Below are 14,852 nucleotides of genomic sequence, written 5' to 3'. Positions count from 1 at the left end.
AGACAAACATAGCTGCAACCAATCAGCATATGCAGTCAGTCCCTAGGAGAAGCCCTCTTGTTCTCCCTGAGTTAATTCTTGCTCAGGCCTTCCCTTGTAGCCCAATGCCTTTGGTGGTGGCTTCTATTGTTTTAGCTCTTTTATTCCACCGAGAAGCTTAATTGGTTCTTGTGTTTAGCCTGAATAAAGGATGGCTATCATGCCCATCAACTTTAATGAGGTTTGTTATTGCCTTCAGATCAAAGACACGCTTGCTGGCAGCCATTAACACCTTTCAGCATAACAACATATAAAATTAATTGGGTCCTCTCCAGTCTACTAGCCTGCTACAGTGGACTTTTTATTTCCTTAAGAAATACCTATGTAAAATGCTGTATCTTGCCTTGCTGTCTGTAATATTAACTGACATGCACTGCTTTTTTTTATTTTTTTTCATTGGATTTCTCTAATGGCTTGATAATATTAGTCGCTCATCTATCACTTGACTGGAGCTATTCTAATACCCCAGAAACATCTTTGGTTGAATTATTGGTAGCGGACAGGAGATCCTTTTCTGCCTATGAAATCTAATGGCTTTTGAGGTCTTAGGGTGTTGAGATGTGTAAAACGCATAGTTTTAGAGCTGAGACTTTTTCATGTGTTGCTTTAAAGCACAACAGGACCATGCGTGCTTTGCCAGTGCTCATGTAGCCTGAGGAAGAGGGACCAGTGAGGCACGCAGAGAAGATATGAGCTATCTAAGAGCCATATTCTTCAGACAAAATGCATAAATTGCTAATCTGCAGTCAATGCCAAAACGATTGTTTTCCTAAAAATGTAATTGAAATGCTCCCTAAGGCTGGAGAGACAGCTGGGCTACCAATTCTGAAATGTATTTAGCTTTTAGTTACTGAACTGTAATTGAATAGAAAAATATTAAGTAGAATCCAGCAAATTATGGGATTTAGTAACTTTCTGTGCTATGCAGACCAGTGACAAGGCAGCTGTTGTCTGGGGGAAAGTTATCAAATGCTTAAGACCAGCTAGACAGTTGGGCATTTTTTTTAAAGGGAGTAGTACCTTTGACAATGATAAGAGAGAGGAAAGAAAGATATTTTTAAAAAGGAAGACTGTATGATAGTTTTCATAATTCATCTGCAGTGCAGTAGTTCTATAGTTTGGTTTGTCAGATTTAGATTTTATTGTGGATGCAACTTACATTAAGGCCATTTCATTCAGCAGGTTCTTCAGATTTTTTATCGAGTACTTATACTGACATACCTTGTCTATTGTTACTGCTAAATTAAATTTCACTTTGACAGCTGACCACCAAGTTAGACTGCCAGGGACCATTTTGTTCTTTGAGCCAGTGTGACATGGGGAAAGTGTTTTATCTGTGAACATCATCTTTTGTAGATCTTTCTTACAAATATCCCTTAACAGGCTTCAAGATTCCTGAGAAGAATGCATTTTTTTTATTCTCTCTTGACATTTTTTGCAGTGTGAAAGTTGTGAAGTGTTGAAAGCACAGATCTTACTTGATTAATGTAGCCTTTGAGATTCTCAACTTCTTGGCAGCATGTCCCTAAAGATACTTCATTATTTCTTGAAGATATAAAGGAGTAAACAGGTATATACTTGCCTGAAAATAAAAAGGGGAACACATTTTATTCCTAAATTTAAAAAAGAACACACACACACACACACACCCCCACACCCACCCATTGGAGCTTTTCCTTGTGAATAGATGAGTGATTTTAAAATAAATGTGTATCTGTGGTAGAGGGCACCTCTTATCTTAGCAGAGCATTGTCATGAACAGTTTGTGAAAGGTGTGAAGAAAAATTGAGTTGTTCAGATGCTGAAATTCTGAACAAGACAGTAGTTTTATCTAATAAGAGGCACCATACCCATATGTGTGTAAGAAATAGTGGATCCATTGTTGTATATAATAAGGCAATGTGAGAAAGTGATGAAATAAATCACTCCCTGAATTACTGTGGTTTACATTCCCCACTGATCCTTATGAATCTCAGGTCTCTCAGTCTACCTTTCCTACCCTGTCCCCCAAAGTCTCTACATTTCAGGTTAATCTTTCATTTTCCATCTTCTGCTTTGGTTTTAACACTCTTTTAAAAAGGCAAATCAAAACTGCTGTTGATTCAAATCAGTCAGTTTCACTTTATGTCGAGAAGCAAAAAATGTAAAACATACTGAGAGCATTGTTCACCCTAAAAATCATGTCAACAATACCAAGTAAAAAAAAAATTAAGCTAGTAAGACAATATACACACAGGGCCAGACTCCACGGTCCTGAATCGGTTTTCACTCAGTCATGGTTTCAGTGTGAGTATGTCTGAGTATAAACTAACATTCCAATCCTGCAAACACTTATGCACCTGCTTAATTATAGGAATATCCATGTACTTAAAATTAACCACATGCTAAAATATTTGCAGGATCAGTGCCTAACTAAGGACTTTGGAATTTGGTCCATTCTATTCAAGACATGCAGTACATAGTCCTTAATCTATGAACTATGGCTATTCAAAGTAAATAGGACATAAGGATATCAAAACTTACAGTTCCCTGTTTGCAAATTTAGTATTATGCTTCAAGGTTACAGCCTCAGCTTGTAAATTGTATCACTATCAATAGAGGCTATGGTTTGGTATGCCTACTGCTAATAGGGAAATGTAGGATTCTTAGAAATATATTTGTTATACGCATTTAGTGAATTATTAATTAAAATAATTCTTATCTGTTACTGTAGGATTAATTCAGAGTGTTTGGTATAATATCACTACTGTGCTGATACTGGAACAGATGTGGTTACTGTTGTACTGCTACTGGTACGTCTAGTAAACCTGACTGAGAATTTAATGGCATAGTGTACTGAATTTAATTAGCCAATACATTTTGCTAGCTTGTGTTTTCCTTCCTAAATTATAAAGATGCCATTTATATATCTGATCTGTATCCTGAATTGTCTCTCAAATCCCTTGTCTCTGCAAAATAAATTGTTCAGCTATTCCCTTTGAATGGGTTAACATGTTTTTGTGCAGAACTAAACTGGTTTGCTTTAAGATGTAGTCAGTAAGTGGGCTGTAGCGAATGTCAAGTGTTATCAATATTGAAAGTGATTAAATGCTTGTTTCCTGAAGGGTGGGTCTCAGACCAAAGACTTTGAATAAGGATGCCATATTTGGGGTAGAGACAGTGCTAGTGACAGAGAGACCAATCCAACTGCCAGTGAGGTCCATGGGACTATTTCTGTTGACTTTAATGGAAGTTGGATAAAGCCCTGATCCCTGTTAATAGTTGTCTGTTTGGTAGATTGGCAAATTATATAATTCTTTAACAGGAAAAAAACCCAGAAAGCAGGGGACTCAAATATTTGTAAATGTATCATGTGATATAAATCACGTGCTGCAGGAATTTCGAAAGCTGGATAATTTATGCAAATTATACAGTGTCCTAAGTTGCATATTAAATGAATACACATCGCCTTGTTTGCATTCCCTTGTCACCACACCTTTCAATTCCTTGTTCCTCCTTCCTCTCAAATCAATAAATTCTCCCTATCAAGCCCATCATCTCTGCCTCCATTCCTCTGCAATCTGGCATCCCCTTGAGGTTCCCCTGTGTCACTCCTCCATCAAGTTTCCCCCTGCCTAAAGCACGGTCCCCAACATGCACACAGTCATCAAACCATGGCTAGAGTGATGCCCTACAACACTCTATCCGGTGTGGTCCTAGCCATATTTCTCTGGCCTCCACAGTGTTCTACGTGGAGTCCCCATGGTTAGAGTCCTTTCATGATGTGGAGCTGTTGTTGTTTTCATCCAGGGCCATAAGGATCTTACCTAAAGGAGACTAGCTGTTGATACTGCCTAGAGTGTCACTCCTGGAGGCCTGCAGTTCTCCCAGTGGATGGAAGGAAGCAGCTGCTCGGGAGCCCAGCGGTGTGCCACAAAGCCAGAGTCCCCCATCCAACTGGGAGACTGAACCTGTCTGACACTATGTCTGTCTGACACTATGAAGTAATATCCCCTTGTTCTTCATTTAACACATGGTGCTGAGAACTGGGTCTCACCAAGCACCAACTGGCACCAGCTTTCACCACCATCACTGCACTAAGGTTCTTCCCGTTCCACCAGATGGCGGGGCTGGATTAACCACTAGGCACAGCAGAGTTGCCTGCACCTCCCAGCTGCAGAGATCCCACAGGGTGAGCAGGGAGACATCAGCTCTTTGGCTGCTCGCTCTGTGCCAGAGAGAGCTGATGGCCTCTGCTGGCTGTGAGCTGCAACCACAGGCCATTCCTGTGGCCCCCGAGTATGCAGACAGAGCTGCCATATGCAAGATGTGTGTAATGTTTCAGCCTGACGGGGAGTGAGAATGCCACTGCTGCTATTGAGGTGGCTGGGGAAGAGAAGGGAGAGGAGAAGGGGGCTGACTATTGCTGTTCTTTGGGGAACAGGGGTGGGCACCACAATCCACTGAAGCAGAAGGCTCTGTGTGGGCTGCATTACCACTTCACACAAGGCCCTTGCTGAGATGATGAGACCTTCCCCCGACCCCTTCCACAGTTATTTGTTGGGTGGGTGGGCTTAGTGGGAACCCACTGCTAGCGTAACAGTCAGTGGAGCCCAGCACTGCTGCTTGTTGGGCCGACTGAGACTTCCCTCCTCAGCTCACTGATCCCCATCATTGTGTGGGTTGGTATCTGATCCTGGAGGAGGGAAGCCTCAGCCTCCTTCACCTCAGGAGAGAGCGCTTTGGGAAAAGTGTGTCCCTCTGCCACCCACTCTGCTGCTACATTCATTCTTTTTGTAAGGCTGAAATGAAGGATGAGTTTAAAAAAGGAAGCTGTCGTTGCTCATGATCCTCTTCCAGGTGTATGTACAATGTAATAGAACTGTACTGATCTTTCAGGTGATTTAGATTCATACTGCTAAACCCATTTTCAATCAAGTCTGTTCAGTCTTGGTTTTAATGGCCTTATTACTTAGTAAGTAGCCTAAATGATGATCCTTTCTTTCATTATGAGAGTCTGCATTGCAGTTGCAGTGCAAATAGAACTACAGCTATCAGGTAGACATCAAAGATATGTTCTTAGTTTGATGTTCAGTTTGCCATGCCTTTTTTCTCAGCAGGTCAAAATCTTCTTTTGTTCTTTTGAACACTTTGGAATTAGAGTAGATAGCAGTGACACCTGCTGATGAAGGCAGTGTTACCCAACTGCAGTCTTCCCCAAGTAGCACTCTCCAGTGACTGTGGCAGGTGATCAGGCGTTTCAGATCTATGAGAACTTCACAAATAGTTTTCACTCTCTACCAATTGGTACGTAATTGGTTGAGATTTAAAAACCTTAAAACAACATTTAAAAAATGTATTATTCATGTGTCTTCTGTGACTTTTTTCCCATTTCCTTGGAAGAACTTGAGCAATAATAGCAGAAATCTTTTGATGTATTAATCTGTTTAAACTAATTGTTCTTCTGATCAAGTACAGCAAAAACAGAGACATGGCTTTGTTTAAAAAATCTGACGTTAGTGAGGTTTTGGAAAGGATGATTTCAGTCTTGCATTTGAACTGAATTCCAAAATTAAAAAGCCATTTCCTAGCTAAGTTACAGTTGCCATTCTTTATAATAGATTTCCCCCTTGGTATGGTTTTATAGCCAAGACACAGACTTGTCTGTCAAGGCAAGCCTTAGTTCTGTGCCTGCTGGAGAACTGTTAGATTTTTCTGTGCCCAAGCCAAAGCAGGTGATTCTAATCCATGTCTACAGAATCTTATGTGCGAAATAAACTTTATAAATCTTTTGGGTTTTTTTAAATATAGTTTGTTTTTATTGGGCTTGGGTCAACTATTCTTTAATATGAATGTCCTTTTATATTACCATATTTTGGGACTGCTTTTCAGGATCTTCCGTGACCACAGAGTGGGATGCTAAGGTGGTAACAAAGAATTAGATTCAGAGGAAGAGAGAGTCAAATTTTCTCCTTTGCCCCGCATTCTTTCACTGAAAGCTGATCTGTGCTTATTCTGTCCCCAAAGTGCCCATTCCTCAGTGACCTACAAACCATTATATTCTCAAAGCTACTTTATTAATTCCTTTGAGAGAATTAAACTGCAGTGAAAGTATTTACTGGTTTGGTGGCTTCACATATGTTGTTTCTTTAATACAAAGGTTCGGTAATAGAGAATTGCTTGTTCTTTCTGTGTAGAGTGAAAAAAAGCTTGTGCCTCTTTGTACCACTCGATGAATTTGAAAAAGCCTACGTTAAGCACTGTTGCTGCTTATAACTAAGCATCCCAACCATTGATAACAAATATATTTTGTGTTGAGTGATGATTACAAGAAATCAAAAGGAAATATGAATTAAGTAGATATGAAATAATGAAAACTGAATAAATATGCGTTTTGTAAGTGTAAGTGTGCATGGCCGTCCTTCCTTCTCAGTATCTGAGGAAGACTATGTCTCCTCATGGTCGCGCTCTAGTCACAGTGCTCAATCAGGAGAAAATTAGCTGTCTTTAAAGCTGAGGTCACTCAAGCTGGACTGAGCAATAATGAGTCTATATGGGGCAGGGCACCAAATAGTTATGGGGCTTTGGCCTGCAGTAGGACATCCTGGCTCCGGTGGATGGCTGACAAATGCAGGCCTCTTGGCCTAGAGTTAGGGTGGCAGGGGTAGGTAGACCTGGGCCCACCCTACTCCACTGGGTCCCAGCCCGTGGTCCTAGCAGTGGCAGCCTGTTTTGCCACTGGGTCAGTGGGGATCCGCCCGCAACACGATGACAACCAGACTGTAGTCTAGTTTCCCTGGGCTACTTCCTATGTCCCCTTTGCGTGGTACTGCTGTTCTGCGGGTGTCCTGCGTCTCCCCGGGGTAGGTTGCCAGTGGTAGTCCCAGCAGCTCCTTGGCGTCTTGGTCGACTGGCAGCTCTGGCAAGTCTTAGATATGGCTGGGGTCCTCTTTGGGCTCCAGCAGCAAGCAGGATGCATCTGTCTCCCCCAGTGGTTCCAGCCTAACTGAGCTGCAGGGCCCACCTTTTATACTTCCGCTTCTTGTCCCGTCCCTCAGCTTCCAGCAGGGCGGGCGTGGCCTTCCTGGCTCTGCAAACCCAGGGGAGGGTTGTGGTCCCTCCTTGTCAATCTCCGAGGGACACCACACCTCGCCCCTACAGTAAGCTTTACAGAAGATTAAGTTGTGGTTGAGAAATATACTCTGCCTAGCAGTAGACGATGACATGTCCTCCTTTCCTAACCCCATACCAGTGTTGGATAACAAGAACATATCTACTTAATCATCTCTCTACAAATTTCCAGTAATCCGTTGTTAATGCTTGTATTCATGTAACTATAACTAAAGATGACAGATGTAGAAACTGTTGCATTCCCATCCCAATGAAGCAGTGAGGTGTGAAAAATGGTTGGGAACTGCAAAATATAGCCCTTTGCTAAATCTAATGACAGTGCCTAACTTTGTGATGAAAACACATTATTGTGAATGTCAGTGCACAGGGAATTGTTGAGACAGACTGCAATGATGATTGCTAAAGAAATATCAAAAGCAATAAAACATAGAACAACAATCTTCCATTTGGTTTGGTTATAATTCATACAGGTTATCACTTCTGCTGTGTCATTTCACACAGGAACTCGCATTTAATATGACAGGTGATTCTTTAAAAAGAATTCATGGGAAAAAGGCTTCTGATATTCATATATTAAATACTTAGCATGGATGCTGAAATATTTTGCATGCTTAAAAGATAAAGTTAAATATTCTGTTAAGATAAAATTCAAAATTGAGGCAACTAGTAAATTAGTTAAACCCGTTAAAGAGCAGCCCATGGAGTTTAGCATGAGAATCCAGTTAGAATTCAGGACAAAAGTAAAAATAGTCCATTCCTGAACTCAGTTATTATATTTTGCATACTAAAGATAATTGATAGACACACTCTTCCTATTGAGAGGAAAACTTTCATCTTGTTATATGTAGATTGCTTTTCCTGATGGCCTACACAAACTGGAGGAGCTGTTGACTGTTAAGTGAAATGTTCATTCTGAAGAAAGTCTTGTGTAGTTTCTTCAAATCTGGTGCTATATTTCCATTTAAGATAATTTTTTAAAATGATTTATTGTTCATATAATAATAGAATATAATACTTCCTCTGGCACCATTACAGTTTTTTCCTGGCAAATCATTGAACTTAAAAGCTTCTCTTAAAAATTGTGGAACTGCTTTAATTTCATTCATCTGAATTATAATTTTTTTCTAATAAACTTCAAATTAAGGATGAGATCCATGATGGGAACAGCGTGGAACTGCACTGCCTGAGTCACGGTGGAAGGAAGCATTTTTCCTGCATAGGTCAGCCTTACCTCCACTTGCTCAGTGGCTCTTTCCCGCACCTTCCCCAGAGGGGCAGTCTGTGTTTCCCAGCTGGAGCAGACATACAGTGTGCAGGGCAGTGGTGGAGGGGCAAGGCTAAGGACACCCTGCTCTCATAGGGCATAGCCATGTGAGTGCCTATGCTGTGGTGATGCACCTGCATAGAGACAGTCACAATTTGCCCCTTTGCCATGTCTGTATTTTTCAGTAAAAGGAATTATGATTATTTACTATGTTGCTCTCAGCTTTTGTCACAAGTGGCCAGTAAATCTGCTTGCCCCTAAATTGTTTCTGAGGCTCTCAGCCTGCAATTGCTGATCTTTATTATCTTTCTGTCCATACATGTGTGGCTCTCCTATTGACCTAGCAGCAGTTCTCTGCGGGGGCAGCTCTAGCCATTTCGCTGCCCCAAGCACGGCAGCATGCCGCGGGGGGCGCTCTGCCGGTTGCCGGTCCAGCGGCTCCGGTGGACCTCCTGCAGACGTGCCTGCGGATGATCCACCGAAGCCACGGGACTAGCGGTCCCTCCGCAGGCACGCCTGTGGGAGATCCACTGGAGCCGCCTGCCACCCTCCCGGCGACCGGCAGAGTGCCCCCTGTGGCATGCCGCCCCAAGCATGCGCTGGGCATGCTGGGGCCTGGAGCCGCCCCTGGTTCTCTGAATGTAGGGAGAGCACAACTGTGGATCAAATCTGCTATTTAAAACCAAAAGGAATATCCTGTTTATTGTTCACATGATAAAAATCCTTATATCTTTCACTACAGCTGAACTGTAGCTGATTTTTAAAGCTTGACTAATTGAACAGTCTTTACTTTTTGTAAGGAAAACTCCATCTCTCCTGGCATTTGGAAAGCCCCTACCATGAGTGAGCTAATTAACATAATACCGATTAAAAAAACCCTCTGAATTAATCATTTCCTAGCTCTGTTTTATAAAATCTAATTCTTATTTAAATAAACAGACACAAAACATTTTAAGATGTTAGTTTTCAAATTCTTAAAATGTGACTGTACCACTGCGACTGCCCTTTTCCTCCTTCTATCGCTTACTTTATTTTTCCTTTGATGGATTTATACTAGTTATTTTCTGTTACTGATATTTTGTGATTTTTTTTTGGAAGGTGGCTTTAAAAGAAAAAACAAAACAAAACAACCTTTACCAAAACACTGCTGAGCAGACCAAATTTTATCCCCTCTTTTTTCTTTAAAAGGCTGAAAATAGTAGTTCTATGTGTTTCACGTACGGCAATCCAGACAGTTGGCAGGAGGAGTGGGGATGGGAGCTTATGCCATTCTGCACCTGCTGGGAGGCAAAGATTTCCAATGAGAATCTTAAGGACCCCACACCTCATCAGTTCTTTCTCTACCTCGAGTGAATGAGCTAGCTAGCTACCTTAGCTGCCTAGTAACAAAAAAAGGAAGAAACAAAGGAAGAAGGAGAATTTGTGTAATGGGATTTGATTTAGATAGATAATTTTTTTACGGCATTGAATGACTATTACACAGCTCTTCCTTAATGCCCAAAGCATATCTACACATTACAAAGATGGGATTTCTTGAAGGTATCGCTATTATTTGGCATTTGCTATAGTAATGAAATTGGACAGATGCCTTGAAAGCATGGGGACCAGTTGCTTTTCTATAATCTACAATATTCTCTCCATCTCTGGCACAACATAGAATATTTTGTTTAATTTCTGCATCCCATGCTTCTTTCAGATGTGGTTAGAAATGTTCTCAATTACTGTATTTCCTTCTGTAACCTTGGTTATGAAAAGTTTGGTAAAATAGTCTTCCCACTTTTAAATAAAAGATTAATAAAAAAGAAGTAGCAGTAGTTAAATAGTCTGTATGCACAACCTAAGTGCAGCCAGTTATTCAGATGAGGCATCTAATAATGGAATATCTAAGTAAAGCTGTCAGATTTTTCAAAACCGGAACCGACTTAGCTAACATTCTGAGATATTACAATGTTCTAATATTAGAATAGTGTAGTAACAGTTGGGACTAGATCCACAAAGGCACTGAGGTGTTGCCATGCTGACCGTTATAGTGCCTTACTTTTAGGTGCCTTGCCATCCAGTGGAATTCACAGCCCCAAGTTAGGTGCCCAGGCTCCCTATACAGTGCGTGAAAGAGTTAGGCAACTAAGGCCATGTCTACACTTGCCTGGGATCCACGCTGCTGTGATCGATGCGGCGGGGGTTGATTTAGCGAGTCTACTGAAGCCCTGTTTAATCGACCTCAGAGCGCTCTCTGATCGACTCCAGTACTTCACCGGAAGGAGCGGATTAAGGTAAGTCGATGGGAGAGTGTCTCCCGTTGACACAGCACAGTATAGACACCACGGTAAGTTGACCTAAGCTATGTTGACTCCAGCTATGTGAATAACTTAGGTCCATTTACCATGGTAGTGTAGACAAGGCCTAAGAATGGGGTCCTCAAAAGGCAGTGAGCTGATCAAGGAGCTGTCTAAGGTAGTGAGTAGGAAATACTGAGCAGAAGGGCATGGCCTAAGCCTTGCTCCTCTCAGGGAGTCAGGCACTTAACTCTGCTTGAGAGTCTCAGCTGTGAACCCTCTCCTGGACTTAGGTGCCTAAACTGTTTTTTTTTGCAAGAAATGGCTGGGGGCGGAGAAGAGGCATTCTTTTAATCTTTAGGCCAGTGGTTAGAGCACTCACCTGAGATGTGGGAGACAAGTGTTCAGCTACCCCCACCCCCTCCCCAGGTTACAGGGGCAGATGTGAATGTGTTTATGGTGTGAGTGCACATATAAGCAACCGAGATGAGCAGGGAGGGGGCGGGACCTGAGGCATAGTGGGGGCGGAGCCTGGGAGGAGCAGCGGTGGACTGTGGGCGGGGCTGATGGCACCCCAATGTGTCCCGATATTTTAGTGTGGTGATCTGGGTGCCCTAATGTGCAGTGTGCTAACCTCCTGCATACTAACTGTCTGTGTGGACCTGCTGCTGCACACTAGTGCACGTTGATGAACTCTCAATGATGATAAGGTGGGCGGCTGCTGCTGCTTCCTCTTCTCTCTGCCTCCGTCCCCTCCTGGCTGTGTCGGGCGAGTGTAGGTGTAGGTATGCTCAGAGAATGCCTACTGGCTCAGGCAAGATTGGTAGGAAAACACCTACTTTAACATCTTGCTGGGGCTTGGGCATGAGATAATTGCCCAGGCATCTAGATGAGGCAGCTGTGCACATGCCCAGAGGCTGAAACAGGCTCATAGGGAAGTGTAACCATTGTGATTTAGGCATCAAGGGATTTTAGGTGTCTGTAAAGTTATGTGGTAGCTGAACAGCGGCTTGGAGGATCTCAGTGGCACCTAAATGTTGGATGTAGGTGCCTACCTGCCATGTTAAGTGCCTAAGGCCTTCTGTGGATCTAGCCTTTAGTGAAGATAGTCCCGATTCTTAAGTCCATTTTATAATATGATGTGTGAAAGCCTGGCTCTTCTGGAGTAAAGGGCAAAACTCTCGTTGAATTCAGCGGGTCTAGGATTTCACCCAAAGGATTGAACCTCTCATATTACGGAATCAATTTTAGTACCTGTATGTATAAGATATAGCAGCAAGTTTGTGGTCTCCAGACAAAAGTTATTGATTTCATGCAGGTTTTTTTTAAGTTGTGTTACAGAGCTTGAATTAAGTTTGCATAATGAAAGTCTCCTGGAAGTCTAATCACCTCCCTATTTTCCAGGTTATGCTTGGCCTCAGGTGACTTCACTAGCTGTGTAAGAGGTGTCAGGTTGGGTTACACCTTTTAGCAGGTAAGGTCATATTAATTGCTTTCGTGTGTCTTTAGACTGACTTTCTAGGGAAGGGATTGTGCTTGCTTTTCTATTTGGAAATTACTTATCACACTTTGGGCAGTATGGGAAATTAGTAATAATACCAATACCAATGATATTTTCAGGAATATTTAAGAGTAAATCCCCACACAGGACTGCTTCAGAAATCTTTCCAAATGCGGTTACGGTCTGAGATAGGAATAGCCTGAGAAGATAAATCACTTCTCTTTTAATAGTTTACAAAGTAAACAAAGATTCTCTATGTAACCAAGTTTACACTCTGACGTTTCCACTGATAATGACTAAGGTCCAGGTCAAACATTTGGATACAGGGGCATAATCAGAAGTTAGTATACTTTCAGTCTTTGCCCTGATGTCTGCGTAATTAGTTTACCAGAGAGAAAGGAATCGATATAGGAATGTGCTTATGTACAGGGAATAATTTATTATTTAATGTATTTATAAGGAGCTTATTGTGAGATAGCTCAGTACCTTAGAGTAAGGGCTGCATACAAAAAAATTAAAATATTCTAAAGAAAAGCCAACCCATCAAATACACTACAGAGTGAGCCAGCATGAAAAACTTCCCACTTCAAAACAGTTCAATTCCTCAAGTCTTGCGTCTGTCTGTTGTTCCCTTCTCTATCCACCTTCTTTGTTCTGGCACAGCATTTTTTCTGCCCTCCTCCCTCATCTCCCCATGTTCTCTTTGAAGCTCTCCGTCTTCTTTCTTATTTCAGTCTCTCCTTCAGGACCTCTAAAATCATCTCGCTTGCTCATATGTGCACTCACCCCATAAACACATTCACATCCCCTCCCATAACCCTTCTACTCCCCCCGGAATCTCACTGCTCCCATCCATTCATTGATCACTCACTTCAGCCAACTCTCCACTCATCCTCAGGTGCCAAGTTTTGAAAAGCTCCTTGTACAATGCCCCCTTGCAAGAGGTGTGAGTGAAGCAAGGGTTCTTCGTCCTTAATGGAGAAACTGTGATTTATGCCTCCTCCCCAATTCCTTTCTTTCCCAGTTGTGGTTCCCACTCCCCTTTCACACACTAATTCCCTTCTTCTCTGCTGGGCTCCCCCATCCCTACCATTTCACTCCCCCAGCTCTGGTCCTTTATCATGGCAGCAGGGCTCATGCTACTTTCTGTCTTTCCTCTTGGTAGGGCAGCAGGGGATGGGAGGAGTCAGAGAGACTGCGACTCTACAGCAGCCTCCATTGCCTGGAGGAGGAAATCCACATGAAACATTGAGCCTTGCCTGGTGCCCCATTTTCCTCTCCTCCCCCCTCACCAGGATATATGACATTCCAGCACAGATGCAGGCAGGTGTGATGTGGGAATGCAGATGTGTGAACATGCCACCCAAGGCACGCCACGTGTCAGTCCCATTCACCCCCTCCGCATTCATTCAGGCCTTGTCTATACAAACAGTTAATGCAGGGCAAGTTGGGGTGTAAGTCTACCTCTCACTAGCCTCCCACATGCTATATGTCCGTGTGGCCCCTGCTGGTGCACACTAAAAGTTCCTTAGTGCGCGTTGACCTCCCCACTTTGAAAAGGAAGTAGATCAAACCTCACTAGGGAATTTCTAGTGTGCAGCAGTAGGACAGTGCATAACAAGCTAGTGCGAGGTAGGTTTGTACCCCAGCTTGCTGTGCACCAGCTTCATATAGACAGGCTCTCAGTCACACGATCCATGCACTCACCTCTGAGAAAGTTACCCCGACAGATGGAAGAGGGGAGCTTCATGGCCCTCCTGCTGTTAAGGGACGAGTGTCCCACTGTTCACCTTGGTAAGTGTTTTGAAGGAAATAGTTGAACTCAGATTTACATGTAGGGCACTTTCTTGTTAGCTGATTAAAGAGAGATGGAAAAGAGGGAGAAAAACAGCCTTAGTGAGATACAACAAAAACCAAACAAACTGATGAAAGATAAATAATAGAAGAAGACAAACTCTTCACAATTCAGATCTTTTGTATGTTCTCCCATTGGTTAGATTGTCTGTCTGCAGTTTACAAACTAAGATGACTTTTTTGAAAAGTGTAAACATTCATAACTGAGCCATGCACAGTACTTTGTTCTGTCATTTTGAATTTGTGTCCCTCTTCTCAGTTCAGTAAGCCCTTTCAAGTGATATCAAACATGACTACAGCACTGGGAAATATTACAAGCATATTTAAATTGTAAGATGGTTCAATTTTTCATTTTAAGTTTTACTGTTGGCTGAGAACATATGTCTACTTGTACACAGAACCTTGAGTATAATGTTGACAATTATTGAGCATTATTTTAAGGTTACAGTAAGTATCTTTGACCTTCAATCCAGACCGTCAAAATGCTGCTGGCAAAGTCATCTCTCTTTACTGTTGCTTTGATCATGTAGCGTCCTCCTCCTTTAAATCACTTCACTGGTTCTGCTTTACTGGTTTATTGCTTTATGCAACAAGGTCAAACTTCTTGTCCTTGCATTTAAGGCTCCTCTGTATATACTGCAGTGCCTGCCTACATCTCTGCTCTGGTAATCTTTCATGTGCCTCAATCCTGCCCTCTCTGCTCAGGGTGGGGCTGACTGTTGAAGTTTTGATCCAAAGGAAAATATGTGGAAAGTGTGGAAAGTACTTGTTTAGAAAATAAAATCTTAAGCTTCAAGTCCTGAGTATG

General features: G+C 42.3%; 1 protein-coding gene across 7 annotated transcripts in view; it reads left to right on the top strand.

Annotated features, from left to right (window-relative positions):
• FHIT (fragile histidine triad diadenosine triphosphatase) overlaps positions 1-14,852 on the top strand; it is a 1,025,256-nt gene that overhangs the window by 139,199 nt on the left and 871,205 nt on the right. For all 7 annotated transcript variants that reach the window (XM_045023395.1, XM_045023388.1, XM_045023393.1 and 4 more), the window contains one exon: positions 12,094-12,163. The gene's annotated coding sequence lies outside the window, so the exon portion shown is untranslated. The remainder of the gene's footprint in view (positions 1-12,093; positions 12,164-14,852) is intronic.

This window comes from Mauremys mutica, chromosome 7, assembly GCF_020497125.1.
Source record: "Mauremys mutica isolate MM-2020 ecotype Southern chromosome 7, ASM2049712v1, whole genome shotgun sequence".
NCBI classification, from domain to species: Eukaryota; Metazoa; Chordata; order Testudines; family Geoemydidae; genus Mauremys; species Mauremys mutica.
Note: the sequence above shows the minus strand (reverse complement) of the source record. Positions and strands in the feature narration are given on the sequence as shown.